Raw genomic sequence first — 19,085 nt, 5'->3', positions numbered from 1 at the left:
ACATCGTTTTTGGAGTCGGCCAATTCTTAAGTTTTGAGTCAATCCTTGGCCCCAGATAATCTTTGCGTATGACATATGTGAATGGAAAAGAGCGTAGTGAAGAGTTTTTATTACAGAAACAGGAACAAAATAACGAAGCTTAGCAAGTATACCATTTACCCTGCCAAGTTTTTTTGCTAGATGGTCAAAATGAGAGTTTCAGGTTAGAAATTCATCGAGAAATAGCCCAAGGTAGTTTACGCAAGTTGAAAGTTTAAGTTCGAAGTCATCGAGCTTTAACTTCATTGAATAGGGAACGTTGTCTGCTACGGAAGAGTAGCAGTTTCACTTCTGTTTTCAATATATTGAGTGAGATTTTATTCGCTCGGAGCCAAGAGGAGAGTCGTGCAAGGTCAGAATTGACTTTGGTTTCTAGAGACTGAAGGTCAGAATCAGACGAGAGGAGACAGGTATCATCAGCAAAAAGATTCGTTTGAATATTTTGAAAAACATAATGAAGATCATTGATATAGATGAGAAAGAGAATAGGTCCAAGGACAGATCCTTGAGGAACTCCGTGATTAACAGGGCGTTTAAAAGAGTCCACGCCAGAAACAGAGACGTATTGTTGTCGGTCTGTAAGATATGAACGAAACCATTGATTAGATAAGCCCCTCACGCCATAATGTTTAAGTTTAGACAGTAGTATTTCATGGTCGACCGTGTCAATAGCTTTTTGCAAGTCGATGAATACCCTGCAAGAGTAAAGTCTTTTGTCTATGTTAGATCATATCATGTCCGTTAGGTTTATCAAAGCGTGAGTTGTAGAATAATTACTTCTGAAACCAAATTGACTTTTGAAAATAATGTTATTGTCATCAAGAAAAGAGACTAATCTAAATTTTATTATTTTTTCGAATATCTTATCGATGTTTGATAGTAGAGATATTGAGCGATAATTATTAACATCATGAGCGGAGCCCTTATGTTTAAAAATTGGAATTACTTTATCCGTCTTGAGAGGAGTGAAAAATTTACCTGTCTGTAGCGAGATATTGAATAGCTTTGAGAGGATTTCTGACACCTCTGCTAAAACAGTTTTTAATACTTTTAGAGGGTATGCTATAAGGACCGTCAGCTTTAGGTTTAAGAGAGTTAATGATTTTTGTTACCTCGTTAGATTGTACCAGTTGAAAAAATAGGGAGTTAGGCGGAGCATTTCGTAATGTATCGTTAAAGTTTTCGTCAGCATTGTTGTTTATAGTTTCAAGAATTTTATCGGCGATCGTTGAGAAATGTTTATTAAATTCTTCGCTTGTAGCAGCGGGATCAGATGTTAGTTGACCATTAATGTTAAGAGTTAAGTCTGTGTGTCCACTTTTGTGTTTTTTGTTTTAATTAGCTCGCTTATACCTTTCCCGATATTTTTACTGTTTTTAATGTTAGAGTTGAAGTAATTTTTGAAATGATTTATCTTGCTCTTTCTTGTTAATTTAACAATTTGGTTCCTGTAATATTTATACTTATTATCAAGTTCACGTTTAGCTGCTTGGTCTACTGCTTTGCTTAAAGATGTTAGGAAGCCATCACGTCTATTTATAGAAATATTTAAACCTTTAGTTATTGTCGTGTAAAAGGACTGATTTGACTTAAAGAATGCTTGAATTCTTAAGCTGATACTGAAAAAGATGATTACCTAATTTCTATTGAAAAGTACCTTATCTAATTATCACCAATCAATACCTAATCATCATTGATCAAGAAAACAAACTGATCACATTTCTATTGCAAAGTACCTTAAAGAAGGAGGGACAACAACAGATTGTTTTAATTCTAAAACAAACTCATCATCATTAATATGAAGAAATAACATTTCGTCACCCACTCAACGAAATCACCTGCGAACTCCTGAGAGCCAAAATTCTATCACAACCGCACCCTATTTTGAGAATATCAACCAATTAGATTCAAGCAGTGAAATCCCATTGTTGTTACAAACCAATCCGATCCAAACACACATCTAGCACGCACAATTACTATTATCTACACTTATTGTAATATTAATTAACAGAACTTATAAATAAGCTTAAATGTATTTAAACTGAAAATTTTTGTAATTGTAACATAGTAGTGTAGTTTTACCCATCTTAGGATGGACATAGAACTATAAATTAGAAGAGATATAAGAATATAAGATATGATTATGGCAATGTATGTAAATTAAGGAATAATATTAAGAAGATATTAAATTTGGAGAAAAGATTTCTTCTGTCTTTATCTTAAGGTAAGCTTAATCTCTAAGAAGGAAGCTCTATAAGTCAAACTTTATGAACTGATCTATTTTGTAGTTTTATATCTTTGCATATTTCGAACACATTTTCAAAAAGAACTACGTGTATCCAAGCAGGGGATATACGACATTATCCACGGGGTTTACTACCTTTCTTTATTTGTTTATAAGAAAGTTTAGTTAAAGGTGCATGTATATCTATCAGAGTATTCATCTCCTTGAAAAAAGTTTCAAACAACAAGTCGGGTTCATTAACATACGACTGCAACATGTCATTCCAATTCACCTTGCGGAAAATCGTCAGAGAATTTGGCATCATTGAAATTTCCATTTCCTATAGTATTTGACTTCGTGCCGTTTGCCAGTTTGAAAATTTTCAAAGATTAAATATTGAGGAAGATGATCAGATATGCCCACTAAAAGGTTCCCGCTATGGGGTTTATATTTAGATGGAGTGAAGAAAATGTTATCGATAAGTGTTCTCGACCTGTCTGTAATTCTAGCTGGAAGAGAGATACTTGGTAAAAGAAAGAAAGACTGAAGAGAATCGATAAAATTATTGACATGCAGGGAGTTGCCGTATTCCAAAAGATTGATATTGAAGTCTCCCATGAGAACGAGACGTTTCTTCTCCTTGTTGGTATTTTGTAAGAGCGGAATGAAGAAGTTTTCGATGAAAATTGTTTGGATTTGATTAATCTCTGGAAGATCTGAAAAGAACGGGTGGAAATAATTGAACCTGAAGTCCTTTTCTTGCAGTTCGTAGCACATGCTAAATGCAGTTGATGCAAGACCCAATTTGAGTGTCTGGATTTGTTAGAGGGAGATTACAATCATTATGAAACCAGTTCTGACAAAAGCGACAAAAGAACGTTGGACCTCCTAAACTTACTAACTCATCACACGCCTGACAAGTTGCGTTCATCATAGAAAATCTTAATTGCTCCCGAAGGGAGCCTATGTTGCTTCACGAGGCCGTGCTGGGGATCGAGCTGGCGAAAAATGTTGAAGAAAAAAAACGGGACGATGTAACCTAGTGACCGCATCGACTAAAAGATTGCCGTGTGGTGAGCTTTTAAGCTAGCTCGACCGCGCGAACAAATGTTTTGCGTTTTTGGCGCTCCAAAGTTATAGCTTGGAATACAACAACGCCGCGCGAACAGAAATTTAGCGTCTTTAGCGCTCCAAAGTCATAGCTTGGAATACAACAACAAAAAGCAACGAAGCAACTTGGGACAAGTTGGTTTCAGAAAGTAGAAGGTATAATCCTAATCCCATATACTGTTCTGCAACTTTGATAGTAAGTATAATACTATTTTATCAAAAGTAATGTTTCAGATAGGAAAAGTAATGTTTCAGATAGGATGTATGATTGAAAATTATTTTAAAGAATTTCTTTTTGCTTTGTATCCTTGTTGTATAATCAGGCATCAGTTTAATACTTTACTGTTACTTTTGGATAATTATTATCAGAAATTGGAAAAAAACTTTGCATACCACCATTAACGAACCTTCTGTTTATCTCCAGGTGATGTCAATTAAATTCAATTGATCCAAATTTTCGTAATTGAACTATCAAATTTTATCAAAGAGAATCAAACTATTAGGTGTTTGGTTTGGTTACTGAACCTGATCGAAGACGACCCTGTCGAACGACAGAAATATTTCTATCCCCAGACAAAAAAATAGACGATATCGGATTTAGATAAATGCAATGCATTCTGGTTTCTAGGGACTCTAAAAGGAATTATAATAGATCAATTATAATAGATTATAACTCCTTTGAGAGTCCCTAGAAACCAGAATGCATTGCATTTATCTAAAACCGATATCGTCTATTGCGCTGCCAGATAAGTGAACCACGCGGCTGGAAAAGTGAACGTGTTGTCACGAGTTAACGCACGGTCGACTAAGTTCGCATGAAAGCGGGCAGAATAGGGATGGTGAAATTGACGCCCATGTGTGATCGCCCAATTGTTTAAGTACGTCTCGCAGACCACGCGTTCAGTCCGGGGTAAGTCTTAAAAAGTAATGTTAAAATCCTCGGACACGCAACAACAAAATCTCTGGAGTCCGGGGAATCGGCAGGGTTGTTCGAACATAATTCAACTTTACCAGAATCTTTTAGTTTCGTGACTGTTCGATTTGGTTGCGGTAATCTAACACCTATCGTTTGATAATGTTAGATAATGTTAGATTAGATTGGTACCCGTGAAAAAGGGTAATTTGCATCATTTGAGGGAAACTTTACATTGCCTCCAAACTGCAGACCTTTCTTGGTCTGCACTTTGTCTAAGCTAAAATGTAAATTAAATGTTTAAACGATTTTTACTTTTGAATTTTTACAATTTTATTACCATAACGCTCTACTATTTGGAGGCGATACCAGTTTCAGTGATTACCTTTTTTCACGGTAATCAAACAGTCTGATTGACATCACCTGGATATTTATTACAAATTATCTATTGACAGTTTCTTCTTCTCTATTCCTATTTCAGCTTTATGGTTTTGCCTTCTAGCCTTCGTTCATTCACCATGACAAATACCATATTAACCATTAAAGTAGTTTTACACGTTGGATGTACCGTCAACTGCTGTAAAGCCAGATTGTCATTATATGTTTTTACAAGGTCTGAATCGCTGCTTCAAATACGCTGAGTTTGCACAAAGATAGCAGTTGTTCAACCAATCATCAAACTTCATTTTAACATAACATTTTAATGACAAGAGAGTTTTGACTTCAAAATGGTGAACAAGTATTGGAATGAATTGTCTGCGTTTTTAATGGAGCTGTGCAATGTTTGTGCAATGGGACACCAAAACAGCAACCATTTTAACCTAACCTCCACAGAATCATCTTTTTTGTACTGTCCAAGAAACATGGATCTGTTTGTTGTTGAAGAGGATGTGAAGATAGAGAGAAAAAGCCGGCCAGAAAGCAGTATGTCCCATGTTATCTCAAGTAATCCCATTTTAGAACAGTTGACTGTATATATACAAACTTGACATTAACACTCCTTTTGTTGGAGAAATTCCTGAAGGATATTTCATGTTATGTTCCTGTTGTTTGGTTGTATTTTGAATGATTTTGGTTTTGGAATGCTTCTGTATCCACTGTATTTTTTACAAAACAATATTACATTACGATATAGACAACAACTTAGCTGAAAATTATATCATTGTCAAAATATAGTCTTGGAAATTATAAATTCATGTTTTGATATGTTTGTTATTTTTATTTTTGTTATTGTTGTTTCAAAGAAAATACTTTTGAGAAGAAAGTCATACTAAATATTTCCTGAAGATTATTCCAAGACCATGCCTATAAAACATGAAAAGCTTTTTAATTCAAGCTTTATAAGGTATATATTAAAGAGAGCATGTTTAGTGCAAGCTATGGCTGAGAAAAAATGAATACTTTGCAATATCACTGTATTTCTGACAAAAATAAACACGGCATTTCGCCTTTTCTGAATTTCAATCAATCACTGTCAAATGCCTGTCATCGGGAGCATCATAGCGAAAGCTACTTGCTAGTGTTAAATCTAGTTAAGTTTCCAGAGTATTATCAAAAGTGTATTACTAAGGTTTGAGCAAAAGTATTACGTCTAAGATTAATTCAGCAGCATAGCAACTTTAAAAGATTAATCAAATTAGTACTTAGTAAGTACCATTAATATCATCATCATAAATATAGCTTTCAACCTCATAAATTAATTCAGAAAGTTCATTTTCGTCATTGAACGAGTACACATACCTGCCATTAAACATTTCTTTGAATCTTACTTTTAAGTTCCCGTGAATATCGGCGTAAATAAAGTTAACTTGCTCGCATTTTGAGAATCTGGCCAGAGTAGCGTTTAAAGTGTTCAATTGGAACTTTGTAAGTGATGGCTTAACGTTGTATTTTTTGGATTTCTTTTTTTGGCTGTAAACTTTCACGACCATCGAATGGCGCTTGAAACAGACGATCACGCGTTGTTTGTTGTTCCTCACGGGTCCTATTCGATGTGTTTTATCAAAGTCTGCTTTGAATTTGTTTCTGTCAATCTGAAATTCTTTTGTGACGGCAGATTCAACTTTTTTTTCCAGGAATTGCAGTTCTCTAACACCAAGCAATTCCGTCGACTATACTGTTGAAGCCTTTCAAGCTCCTTGGAAAGGTTCTCTGAAACAGCTGTTGTGATTTTGTCATTTTGCCTAAATGTTTACCTTTTTACGCGCGTTCACAAGGCGAAATGGTTTGCTGTCCTTTTAAGAGGTTTACTACTTTTAGCACGGTCGAAAAGCAAGTCACCAATTACAGAATGTTATTATGAGGTTCAAAGTAGAAAAAACTGGGTCATGTTGAGATAGTATTACTTTTTATGTACGAGCAGGGCTTGGTATGAATTAAAAAGAATAGATTGCTGTGATTATGATGAAAAGGAAGACAAGAGAAAACAAAACTTGGAAAACTTTGCAAGAAACTGACTCCTAAGAGGAACATGTTTGTCTGGATTTATTCACCAGTACTTATAGCACTGATGTGAAAATAGAGAGTTTTCGAAGCTGTAGCGGAGGAAATCATCTTTTATTTCATAAATTCTCTTTACGGGGGTCAAACATAATTTCACGAGCGTGTTTATGTGACTTGTTTTTGTTTAATTTTTCTTTATTTCAACAAGTATTCTTCGTTATTATGCGTCAAGTAATGGTGCAATGGAAAATAAAAGATGACGGAATTAGGAAAAGCGAATAAAGGTTTTCGTTTTTATAGGCATTATTTGGAGCATAAAATAGGTAAATTAGTAAAAGTGAATAAAGGTTTTCGTTTTTATAAGCATTATTTGGAGTATAATATGACTAAATTAGGAAATGTGAATATAGGTTTTCTATTTTATAACCATTATTTGGAGTATAAGATGACTAAATTAGGAAAAGTGAATATAGGTTTCCTTTTTTAACAAGCATTGATAGATAGATATGCCCTCCGATGCATCGGAATGGGTCCTGCCCACGGTGGAGTAGGAATCACAGCGCAAGCAGACATTGCAACCTTGCAGATGCGAGCTGCCGAGCCATGGTGTATACCACGACACTCGAACTACACGGGAGAACGGATGTCCTCGCAGGTGTAGAACCTCCTGAGTGTCACGGCACACCACAATGTCTGAAATATCTACCCATACATTTGTATCAGAGTTATGGTACCCAATGCCCCTCAAATGGCATGAGTTGACCCGGGTGAAGGAGCATTCACTTGCCAAGTGAATCGTAGTACCACGGTGGGTATCGAACTCGAGCCTCCTCGTCAGAAGTCAAGCACGATAACCGATAAACCACTACGCCTACCAAGCATTATTTAAAGTAAAAGACGACTAAATTAGGAAAAGTGAATATAGGTTTTCTATTTTATAAGCATTATTTGGAGTATAAGATGACTAAATTAGGAAATGGGAATATAAGTTTTCTTTTTTAAAAGCATTATTTGGAGTATAAGATGACTAAATTAGGAAATGTGAATATAGGTTTTCTATTTTATAACCATTATTTGGAGTATAAGATGACTAAATTAGGAAAAGTAAATATAAGTTTTCTTTTTTATAAGCATTATTTGGAGTATGAGATGACTAAATTAGGAAAAGTGAACATACGTTTTTGTTTTTTATAAGCATTATTTGGAGTATAAGATGATTAAATTAGGAAAAGTGAATATAGGTTTTCTATTTTATCAGCATTATTTGGAGTATAAGATGACTAAATTAGGAAAAGTGAATATAGGTTTTCTATTTTAGAAGCATTATTCGGAGTATAAGATGACTAAATTAGTAAAAGTGAATATAGGTTTCCTTTTTTACAAGCATTATTTGGAGTATAAGATGACTAAATTAGGAAAAGTGAACAGAGATTTTTGTTTTTTATAAGCATTATTTGGAGTATGAGATAATCGACCGCCGGAGGCGGTTTCTTTCATAATGGTACGCTAATCTCGTTTTGCCTAGGCTCACTACTTCGTCTACCATTTACTTTTGGTTTTTTTAACTAGATTACCCAGGTGTTTCTCTTTTTTTTGGCTGAATGTCTTTAATTCGGAATTGAATAATCGAGACATAAAAAATGACTATATTGTAATCTGTTTTGAATGAGTAATCTAAAATGTACTGGAGATGACATGTAGGCGTTAATAATGTGCGCGCTCTTTCGCGAGCGTGATGCGTGATGGAAGGCGGTCGTTTCAGTGTGGTTTAGATCCACACTGTGACCTAGTTAAATTAGGAAAAGTGAGTATACGTTTTTGTTTTTATAAGCATTATTTGAAGTAAAAGATGACTAAATTAGGAAAAGTGAATAAAGGTTTTCTTTTTTATCAGCATTATTTGGAGTATAAGATGACTAAATTAGGAAAAGTGAATATAGGTTTCCTTTTTTACAAGCATTATTTGAAGTAAAAGATGACTAAATTAGGAAAAGTGAATAAAGGTTTTCTTTTTTATAAGCATTATTTGGAGTTAAATGACTAAATAGGAAAGTGAATAGGTTTCTTTTTTTATAAGCATTATTTGGAGTATAAGATGACTAAATTAGGAAAAGTGAATATAGGTTTCCTTTTTTATCAGCATTATTTGGAGTATAAGATGACTAAATTAGGAAAAGTGAATATAGGTTTCCTTTTTTACAAGCATTATTTGAAGTAAAATATGACTAAATTAGGAAAAGTGAATATAGGTTTTCTTTTTTATAAGCATTATTTGGAGTATAAGATGACTAAATTAGGAAAAGTGAATATAGGTTTTCTTTTTTATAAGCATTATTTGGAGTATAAGATGACTAAATTAGGAAAAGTGAATAGGTTTCCTTTTTATCGCATTCTTTGGAGTATAAGATGACTAAATTAGGAAAAGTGAATATAGGTTTCCTTTTTTACAAGCATTATTTGAAGTAAAATATGACTAAATAAGGAAAAGTGAATATAACTTTTCTTTTTTATAAGCATTATTTGGAGTATAAGATGACTAAATTAGCCTCCGTCTCAGAACGCGGTCAGAAAATTTTGCGGATAATTTCACAGCGAAAATGCATCCAGTGAAATGTGAGTAATATATCATGAATCAAGTCGACTAACATAATTATACACATAATACATGTTACAAGTTCTGCCTACGGATTCTCAAGCTCGGCTATAATAAAACTATTACATGTTAGTAGCAGACCCGACTGTCCAATATTATGTAGCAGGTTGAAACATGAGTTTCTGCTGGAAAGATACAGTTTGTTTTCAAGTTAAATCTTCAAAATAAAACAAACTGTGTGGGTTTCTTTACTTCCAAACAACCTACCAATAGTTTTGGAACACTCCATAATAAAGGAAGATGGCTCTTCTTGTGGATTGGCTCTCTGATGCCCCATATAAACACGATGTGACATGAAGGTGAATTGTTGGTTTTTGTTTGATTTGTTGACTCATATATCTCATGGCAAATGGGATAGCAAATGACTGTTCATGTATTGCTTGGCTCTAAATATGATACCTCTAACTTTGAACACCTCCAGAATGTTGAAAAAAGCATTTTACGAGATAAGTTTCAATTATAATTTTCATGGAAATTTTTAATCGACAGATTTGGCTTGGCGTCAGTTTTGTTTGGTTGATGTTTGGTATCCTGATCATTAAAAGCAATGAAATGCCACAGAGTCACTCTACACATGATGCCTCCAGCCATGATTGGTATCAGAATGTTGGAAAAAGAACATTTTACGAGAAATTGTTGATAGAAATTATATTGACTTTTTTTACAATTTTGGCGGTGTGGGTTTAGTTGGTTGATAATGTTTACACTTTGGGATGGTTTTCAAAAAACTGTTATATTGATTGTTGTTTGTTGGAATTGATTACAAAAAAAAAAGAGAACCTTTTTTTGATAAATACTTTAATTTTTTTCAAGAATCGAAAAAACCGTGTGGATAGTATGTCTTGTAGTAACCAATGCAGTGTCTGTCTTCAAATTTTGAAAGCTCTATACCTATTGAATTGAAGCTCTGACTACTGTGACTAGCTCTGTTTTTAAAACTTTGAGCCATGTTTTTTTCTTTGTTGCTATTAAAGATAGATTTTTAAATTGTCGTAATGTAAATTTATGGTAAAGTTTTAGTTTTTGAGTTTAGTTCATCAGTAGTACATACAGTAGTATTTTTTCAGTAATCCTTTCTTGTAAATATAGTAACATTTAACCAGACTCATTGCCCTCATTATATTCGAATTTGTATTTTTTTAGGACTGATAAGTACATATTTTTAAACATTAAAACAAAGCAAACAACATGCCAGTTCTTTTTGGACAAATATATATGTATACTTTATTGTGTGCTTTGAGTTCTATTTTAATCAACCCTCTCAACTGCTGATCTTTCAACTATCATTTAGGAGTATAGAATGGGCTTCCATAGTACCATTTTCTCAAAGTATTTTCAACAAAGTAGACTTCTTGACTGTCCTTGTCCCTTATGTTAAAGTTGTTCTGATGGAGGACATTGCTATTTTTGGTAGCCTTCACATATCAATAAGGAGCTTTGGTGTAAATGTTTTTTCTGATGAAATCATACTAATCTGAAACTATTAGGCCTTTATGAACTTTCTAGAACAATAACCTTGCTCCAATCTTGAGAAACACTGGAAAAATAGGTTAGCATTCCCTGCCATAATTTCACAGATTTCCTCTGCTTTCTGCTGGAAAACGCTGTCGTATAGCCGAAAACGAAAGTGAAACTGTGAAAACGTCCGCAAATTCGGGCCCAGTCCTCTTCCGAGACGGAGGCTAATTAGGAAAAGTGAACATAGGTTTTTGTTTTTATAAGTATTATTTGGAGTATAAGATGATTAAATTAGGAAAAGTTAATATAGGTTTTCGTTTTTAAATGCATTATTAAATATTTCCTATATATAGGAAATATTTGTTAAAACGGTAATTCTTCTCTTTCTTCTCCAAGTCTAACGCCGGTTTTGGTCAATTTCGTGAGTTTGTACATGAGTCTCTTTTTAAATCAAGCTCCGGCGGTAAAAACAGTAGGATGTTCTTTTTTCGAGGCGGAAGACGTCATTTCTTCGAGAAACGTCTGTTGTAAATATCCGTACGGTACTCTATTCTCCTTGTCGATCGGCCAACGTCGGCCGTTTCAGAAGCGTATTGTTGATCGGACCATACTGCTTTGTTTCTAACTGTCAAAACAAAGATGGCAGAAAATAGTAAATAGACAACAACTTTTGCTCTTTCGCTACTTTTCTTTGCTTTGGTTTTTATGCTTTGATGAGTTGAATTGGATCATGATTTTTGTACGATTGTCACAAGGAATGGTCGATAGTGAACTTTTCTTAATATTCCTTTCTGGATTTGATGTTTCGTTTACATTCTGTTGGAATGAGCTGGAATGAGTGAGAGATTATACAATCTCTTGGTCTTGGAAAAACAGGACATTTTATCAACTTTCACAACAAACTAACTTCAATTTTGTTTGTATATTTACATAAATCGTATGAAGGCAAGTGACTGTGAATAAATCTGACCATAAAAATTACATACTTGCAATATGAAAAAAGTTTGCATCCAACGGACAGAACGGAATGCAATCTGGCCATGGCGTTCTAAATTTAGAACGCCATGAATCTGGCATAATGCCGACAATGCAACAATGGGAATGGTTGATGAACTGATTTTAGCTAAAAATTTAAACATGGAGCAATATAATATTGACTGGTTAATGATTGAATTTCCCTTGGTGTTTTTATCTACAACAATGAATTAACTGCTGGTTAGTGACAGTTAGTGAAAACTCGTTGCGGTTATAAATTTCAAATTTTAAAGCCGATAGCCGTGGATCCGGAACACCACGGCCCCAATATGAAGAATGTTATGTTATACTTCTTAAAAGGTTTATTGCATTGAATATGGATGTAAATAATTTGAAATCACTTCGCATGTACAATTAAAATTTTTCTTGAACTTGGAGATTTTCTTCCCCGCGTGCATTTTAAAACGTGGAAAACTTTAGTTGTGAATTTAGAGATCTTTTGCAACGTGTGTTTTAAACGTGGAAACTTTTGTCGTGAATTTGGAGATTTTCTTACCGTCAACTGCTCCAACTTGGGACTATCTGACAAAACATGGGACGGCAATTTGGCCACCATTTCACTGAACCTCCAAAGTCATTTGATTTGAGTTAATGAACGGTGTATTAAAAAAAAAACACGATTTCTCTTTTACACTGCGTAGGCTTTTAAATCGAAATATGAAAAAAATCTGTAGTGGAATACACGCGAGTGTCTAGATCGTGGAAAACGTGGAAACTTTTGTGATAAATTTGGAGATTTTCTTACACGTGCATTCAAAACGTGGAAAACTTTTGTCGTGAACTTGACATTTTCTTTCACATGCATTTATAAAATGAAGAAAACTCAAGTGATTTCCTGGCATGACAATTTATTTTACTTTCTGACATTTTTTTGAAAATTTTGATTGTTTCCAAGTATGTGACATTTTTTGCTCTTGCAGCATGCTTTTGGAAATCATAAAATGGCTTCTGTTAGGGGAATTTTTTCCTATCGATATTCTTTCAGATTATGAAATGTTTCCCAGTATATAATTTTTTTTTTTTTGCATTCTGTCGGAAAATATGAAATTGTTTCCCTGTTTTGAAATATTTTTACTTTTTAACACGTACATTATTTCAAAAAACTCCAAAAGTTACTTCAAATTTTTACATTTTTTAAAATATTTTATATATGAAAGTATAATGCAAAATATTTCATCTCTTTTTGGCTATATAATATTTCTGGAAATCAGCGCTTAAATAATAATTATATAATCAGGTCTTTTGATGTGTTCAACAGCAGTCTACTTGGCGGTGCGACGCCGGGTGACCGCTAGTATAATACTAAAATCCATTTAAAGTCCGCCTAACGAAAATTAAAGTTCCAGCCAATTTGATTACTGCATTGTTGTTCTCAGTCGGGTTCAGCTTGGATATATTCCGTGATCCGTAGCTTTGAACCTACAATCATCTTATGAATAATCCTGTAAATACTGGCAATAACATAAATGGAATTTTGAAATTCTTAGGGACTTGTGTTGCTTGATGTTATCTGAGATTTAAAGCACTTTGAAATCTTTTGAGGAAATCAAGTATCATTTTAACATTTTGTAAAGGAAATATTTATCCGCATCTTTGCGGCTCTTGTTTGGAGTATAAGATGAGTAAATTAGGAAAAGTTAATATAGGTTTTCGTTTTTAAATGCATTATTTGGAGTACAAGATGACTAAATTAGGAAAAGTGAATAAAGGTTTTCTTTTTTATAAGCATTATTTGGAGTATAAGATGACTAAAATTAGGAAAAGTGAATAAAGGTTTTCTATTTTATGAGCATTATTTGGAGTATAAGATGACTAATTAGTAAAAGTGAATATAGGTTTTTGTTTTTATAAGCATTATTAAGAGTATACTATGACTAAATTAGGAAAAGTGAATATAGGTTTTCCATTTTATAACCATTATTTGGAGTATAAGATGACTAAATTAGGAAAAGTGAATAGAGGTTTCCTTCTTTATATGCATTATTTGGAGTATAAGATGACTAAATTAGTATAAGTGAATATAGGTTTCCTTTTTTTACAAGCATTATTTGAAAGAAATCACTTTCATTTTCCCGGAAAAATACTTATTTTTGTGTCAAATTTATGCAACGGGGGAGTGCGCCATAACTAAGCTAGAACAATTGAACGGCCTCCTCTCCCTCCACCTCCTTGCTAAGAGAATGGTTTTAGAAGGATGGAACTAATTAATCATTCAATTGTTATTTTAATGACCTAATGACAACTTTTGACAAAAATATTGACAGAATCACAAAATATCATGTCTTACAAGAGAAAAACACCAAAAATATTTAGCATACCGAATGTCATGATAACAATATGGCTGAATATAAAATTACACCAATCAGAAGCTCGTGAGTTCTCTGAGAAGGTAGTTTTAGAGCAATATGTTTTATTATACGTAACCATCATATAACATTACAAATATTACAATATGTAATATACCTGTTACACGTATAATATGGTTTCAAATATTTTCTGGTCTGCGTTATACACGGCGCAAACTGCGAAAGATCGATAAAAGCACATGGTTAAATTTTGATATTTGAAATGGTTTTATATGGATGAAATTGCTTGAGAATTATGTTTTTGGTAATTCTTTGTGTTTTCCAAACATTTTCCTCTGCAATGACATTGATTAGAGTCAACTTGTCATCACTGACTGTGACCTGTAACCTGTGACCTGTAACCTGCGGTTTACACAAACCGAAAAAAAATTGTTTTTTGTTGTGACTACCTAACCAAAAAAGATCAAAATAAAATGGCGAAGGGCAGATTCAAACTGTTTAGTGAAGAAGAGCTGCAGAAATTGATTTAGAAATCTGAGAGCAAGAAAACAAGACGATCGACATCGACTTGGTTAAATGCTTATCAATCATGGGCCAAAGAAAGAAACAAGAAATCAGACCTGGAGAATTATACTGCAAACGAATTGGACGATGTTCTGTCTAAATTTTACGCTGAACTGACGAAAAAGGATGGTAAAGAATATGAACCTGACAGCCTTCGTGTCATGCAGGCCAGCCTTATATGGATATTTGAAAGATAAGAACTAGTATCCAAAATCAATTATTACTGATATTGAGTTCACTAAATGTAACAAGATTCTCAAAGGAAAAGCAAGAACACTCAGAGAAAATGGACTAGCAAGCCGTGCTTTAACTAACAAAGAAGAAGAAATCCTTTGGAACGTTAGAAAGTTAGGCAAAACCAACCCTAAGGCTTTACTCCATACAGTCTGGTTTCTTACCACACAGAATATTCTAATATTTTTAGTTCCCCTGATGGGATGGTTCATCACTCTCTCTCTTCATTGAGTTGAAAATAATACTTTTTTAAAAATAATTACAAATGGCATAATCGATTCTCTATATTTTTCACTGTTTTCTGGAAATATTTTTTGGTTAAAGATTTCAATGAGAACAGTTTCAAAAATTGTGTGACATTTTTTAGAACATAAAAAATGGAAAAAAATCTTTAAAGTTAATAAAATCTACTCAAATTAATTACAAGCCTTGAAATTTTGACAGGTAATAGGAAATTTTATCAGCTTTTCAAAAATATATTTATGAAGTCATTCTTTGTAACAATAAATGACTTACTAAATGAATTACCCTTTTATGTTCAAAGTATGTCACTCTCTGTCACAATCAACTGTTTAAAATAATTTAAACATAAATCCATGTTTTCATACCTCCTATTTATCATCCAGTAGTTAAATATGAACAACTTTCGGTGTTGATTATGCCAATAAATGACTTACTGTATGGGTAAAAAGACTGAAATATGTCATCCTTAAAGTAAGTCATTTTTTGTCACACTTTACTTCGGGGTATAACTTGAGATATAATAAGTCAATTTAGGTAAAAAATAATGCATTATTTAGGGGATATATCTGGCTTAACCATATCAAAAATATAGACATTATGCACAATGTGCTCTGTTTCTATGAGACAGTTTTGTGTGAGCCTTCAAAAATGTCACACATCCAGTACTGAATTTTTGAAACTGTTCATAATTAAAAAAACACTTTGAGTTAATAAAACTATTTTCGATTTATTTGTTTTTTTTTCAAAAATTTATTTCATGTCAGTATTTCATACGATTAATCCGGAATAGTATGACCTTCTCTGGCAATTTTGGGAAAATGAACCTCGGGCAATTTTCCCAAATCGCCCTCAAAGTCATACGATTAATTCAAAAAGTGAATGGATTTTAAAGAAATTGTGAGATCTTTTCTTCTTCTATCATAACCTTTTAGCTACACGGTTTATATAGAGACTGCAGCGCCAAAGAGCTCAGGCCTTAAAATGGCCTAAAAGCAACTTGGCTTAGGAGCTCTAGACCTGAGTATGAAAAAATTTTAAACTACTAGGAAACCCATTATTTTCCTTTTCCACTCTGAAAAGACCTTGAAATCTTGCTATATTACGACCAAAAAACTGCTTTCTATTGTCCAAAATTCAAAATTTGAGGCCGTATTTAGCCAATCCTGAGGGTCATTTTTCAAAAATTTTCAAATTATCAAATACAATCGAATCCGAAAAATGGGGTAATCTTCAATTGAGAGTTGGTTGCATACAAGAATCGAATTTCAATCATCAATCCAACGAATGGTCCGATAGTCGATCCTGTACGATTGAGATAGTCTGGTCGTTAAGATCATTCTGTCCCGAGATCATGGGGACGTTGATCTCATCAAATATATATGGCAATATATATGGTGAACATAACTTCTTGGGAACATAGACCTTTCCAATAATGCTGCTGATATCTTGATTTATGGGCAAAATAACAACTTTCCTAGGAAAGTAGCCACTTCAAAACAGCTTGCCTATTCAAGAGCAGCCGCCGGCAATTTTTTTTGAAATATCTGCTCTTTTTTTTCAGGAGTAAATTTTATGGATAAATCTAGGAGAGACTTTCCTCAAAACACCCACAGGTAAAATCCAGGGATCACCTAAAGAAATCTGTTCTTAAAATCCAGGAGCACATTTTAAGGAAAAACACAAACAATTTTCCAGCGGACAGTCTGTTCAAAAAATTTAAAAATTTAATTGTGAAAACACAACCAGATACCAGATTTTTTTCCAGGAAGCTTCCTAATTTTCTTAAAAGGTCTCATTTTCTAGGAATATTTTAACAATCTTAAAGAATAGCTGTTAAATTTTTGCAGGAGCAAAATATTTCTAAAGAACATATATTTTCCAGGAGTACCATTTTTTAGGTAAGTAAGTAAGTAAGTCTGCAACCGCAGTCGGAGGCGACCCGAAGGCTCCTCTTTCGATAGCTATCTACCCGAAGGTAGGTGAGGGCGCCACTCTTTCTCCCTGGATTTCTCCACTTACCCTTGATCCTTCTCTTAATTGCTGAGCATCAAGCAGGGAGGCATCAAGTACCATTTTGGGAATCTTTGGTATGACCCGGCTGGGGGTTGAACCCACAACCTTGTGAACCGTAGCCGGATGCTCTACCACTGTTCTATGGTCACTTTGTCTTATTTTTTAGGTATTTTACCCAGCCATTCAAGATGAAAGGTCTATGCTTTGAAAGTTCGTTCATAGCTCGATGGATAACTTAGAGCCTATTCTATCTTTTGCACAGATCTAATTTGCTTAAATACAGAATCTAGTAAAACCTTATTTACGATTTCTTTTTTGTTCACTCTGATGCAATACACATTGTTTTTTATAAGTAGCTCCAGTTTTCGGGTCAGGGCTTGGGTTGCTTAGCATTCTACAGATTCTAGCTCGTTTTCTTTCTGTACCAACCAAACAGTACAGCGTGTGAATACACCTCATTAATTAAAAATGTTTGATTGTAAAATAGAACATATAGCACGGCCAGCCACGCTCCAATACACATTAACATAGATCCACGGGGGGGGGGGGGGGTAAATGACCTACCGTACGTGCGGCCCTTTTTTCCAAGCTTCCCAAAGTGCAATGTAAGGGTGGAAATGAGCAAAAATGAGAATAAGTGCACTCTAAGGGTGTAAAATTTGGAAAATCTGACCATATTTAGCCTATTGTGAGTGTCTCGGTTGAACTTTCTGTGAAATACAACCTGTGAAAGCAAACTGGAGAATTCCATTCAGGCAGACTGTCAGCAATAACAAACAGTGTTAAATGTTATCTTTAACAACTTTCAAAAACATGATGGGGAACGTTCATTTCCATTTGACCAGAAGACAATTTGCATTAAAGCTAATGGGAGCAGTGAAAGCTTTTACATTTTTAAAAATTACAATACAAATACACATCTTGCAAGTTCCTTTATTGTTCAAAAAGGATCATTCTCTTGAGAGAAATTCACGAGAACAAAACTGTGCTACTTGATTCCACTACGGGAATTCCAATATATCTACTTTGCTTAGTCCAGCTTTCTGGACTAGCTGCTATGGTTACCTTTGTTTCCACTTGCATATAACTGCGATTAGCTTTCACAGTGAGTATTACGAACTGTGATCATCACGGCAAATTTAGTCCAAAAATGGTCAAAATTTTCAAGAAAATGCACTGCGTAAGTGTCGAATTTTTCTCAAATTCGGCTAAATTTTCTCTGCACTGAAGGGTCCGATTTCACGATTTTGGGCCGCACGAACGGTCGTTTTTGGATCGAGTGCTCCCTGCCCCCGGGATCATAGAGCATGGGCTATGCCTTAACGCTTTTAAATCTTGAGCATACACAAGGATGGCCGAAGGGACCGACACTTTCTTTTAAAAACGTGGTTTTACTAAACAATTAAAACGGTGTGAGGGGTAAACCACACAAATAAATTCTCAAAAAAGTCAACAGAAAAATCCATAAATGTCTCTTGAATTGGCAGATGGGCGGGGTGGTACTTATTGGCGATGAGTGTTTTCAATACTTATTTGGCGTCCGAAGGGGTGTGCGTTTTTCGAGAAAACGAATAGGATCAAAAGTTTTTCTTCAGTTTTTTCTTCCACGAGTGTTATCGTCCTTTTGTTAATTTATATTGTATAATAGAACCCTTTGTTAAAGGGTAAACACACTAGCGAAATAATATAGTTTTTGCGGACCTTAATGTACGAAGAAAACTGGTTATCTATTGTGAAAGTCTTTCTTTCATTGCATACAGAATGAACATTTTTGGAGTTACTATACTATACCTTTTATTTTTCATAGAGAGAGTGACTGATACGCTTGGCGCCCATCCCAGGGGGGGGTAG

At 34.1% G+C, this 19,085-nt stretch overlaps 1 protein-coding gene across 2 annotated transcripts in view; it reads right to left on the bottom strand.

Moving 5' to 3' along the window:
• LOC136812759 (uncharacterized) overlaps positions 1 to 19,085 on the bottom strand; it is a 232,255-nt gene that overhangs the window by 78,115 nt on the left and 135,055 nt on the right. The gene's annotated exons all lie outside the window — the stretch shown is intronic.

The sequence above is a fragment of the Clytia hemisphaerica genome, unplaced genomic scaffold, assembly GCF_902728285.1.
Source record: "Clytia hemisphaerica strain Z4C2 unplaced genomic scaffold, Clytia hemisphaerica genome assembly, whole genome shotgun sequence".
NCBI lineage: Eukaryota > Metazoa > Cnidaria > Hydrozoa > Leptothecata > Clytiidae > Clytia > Clytia hemisphaerica.
Note: the sequence above shows the minus strand (reverse complement) of the source record. Positions and strands in the feature narration are given on the sequence as shown.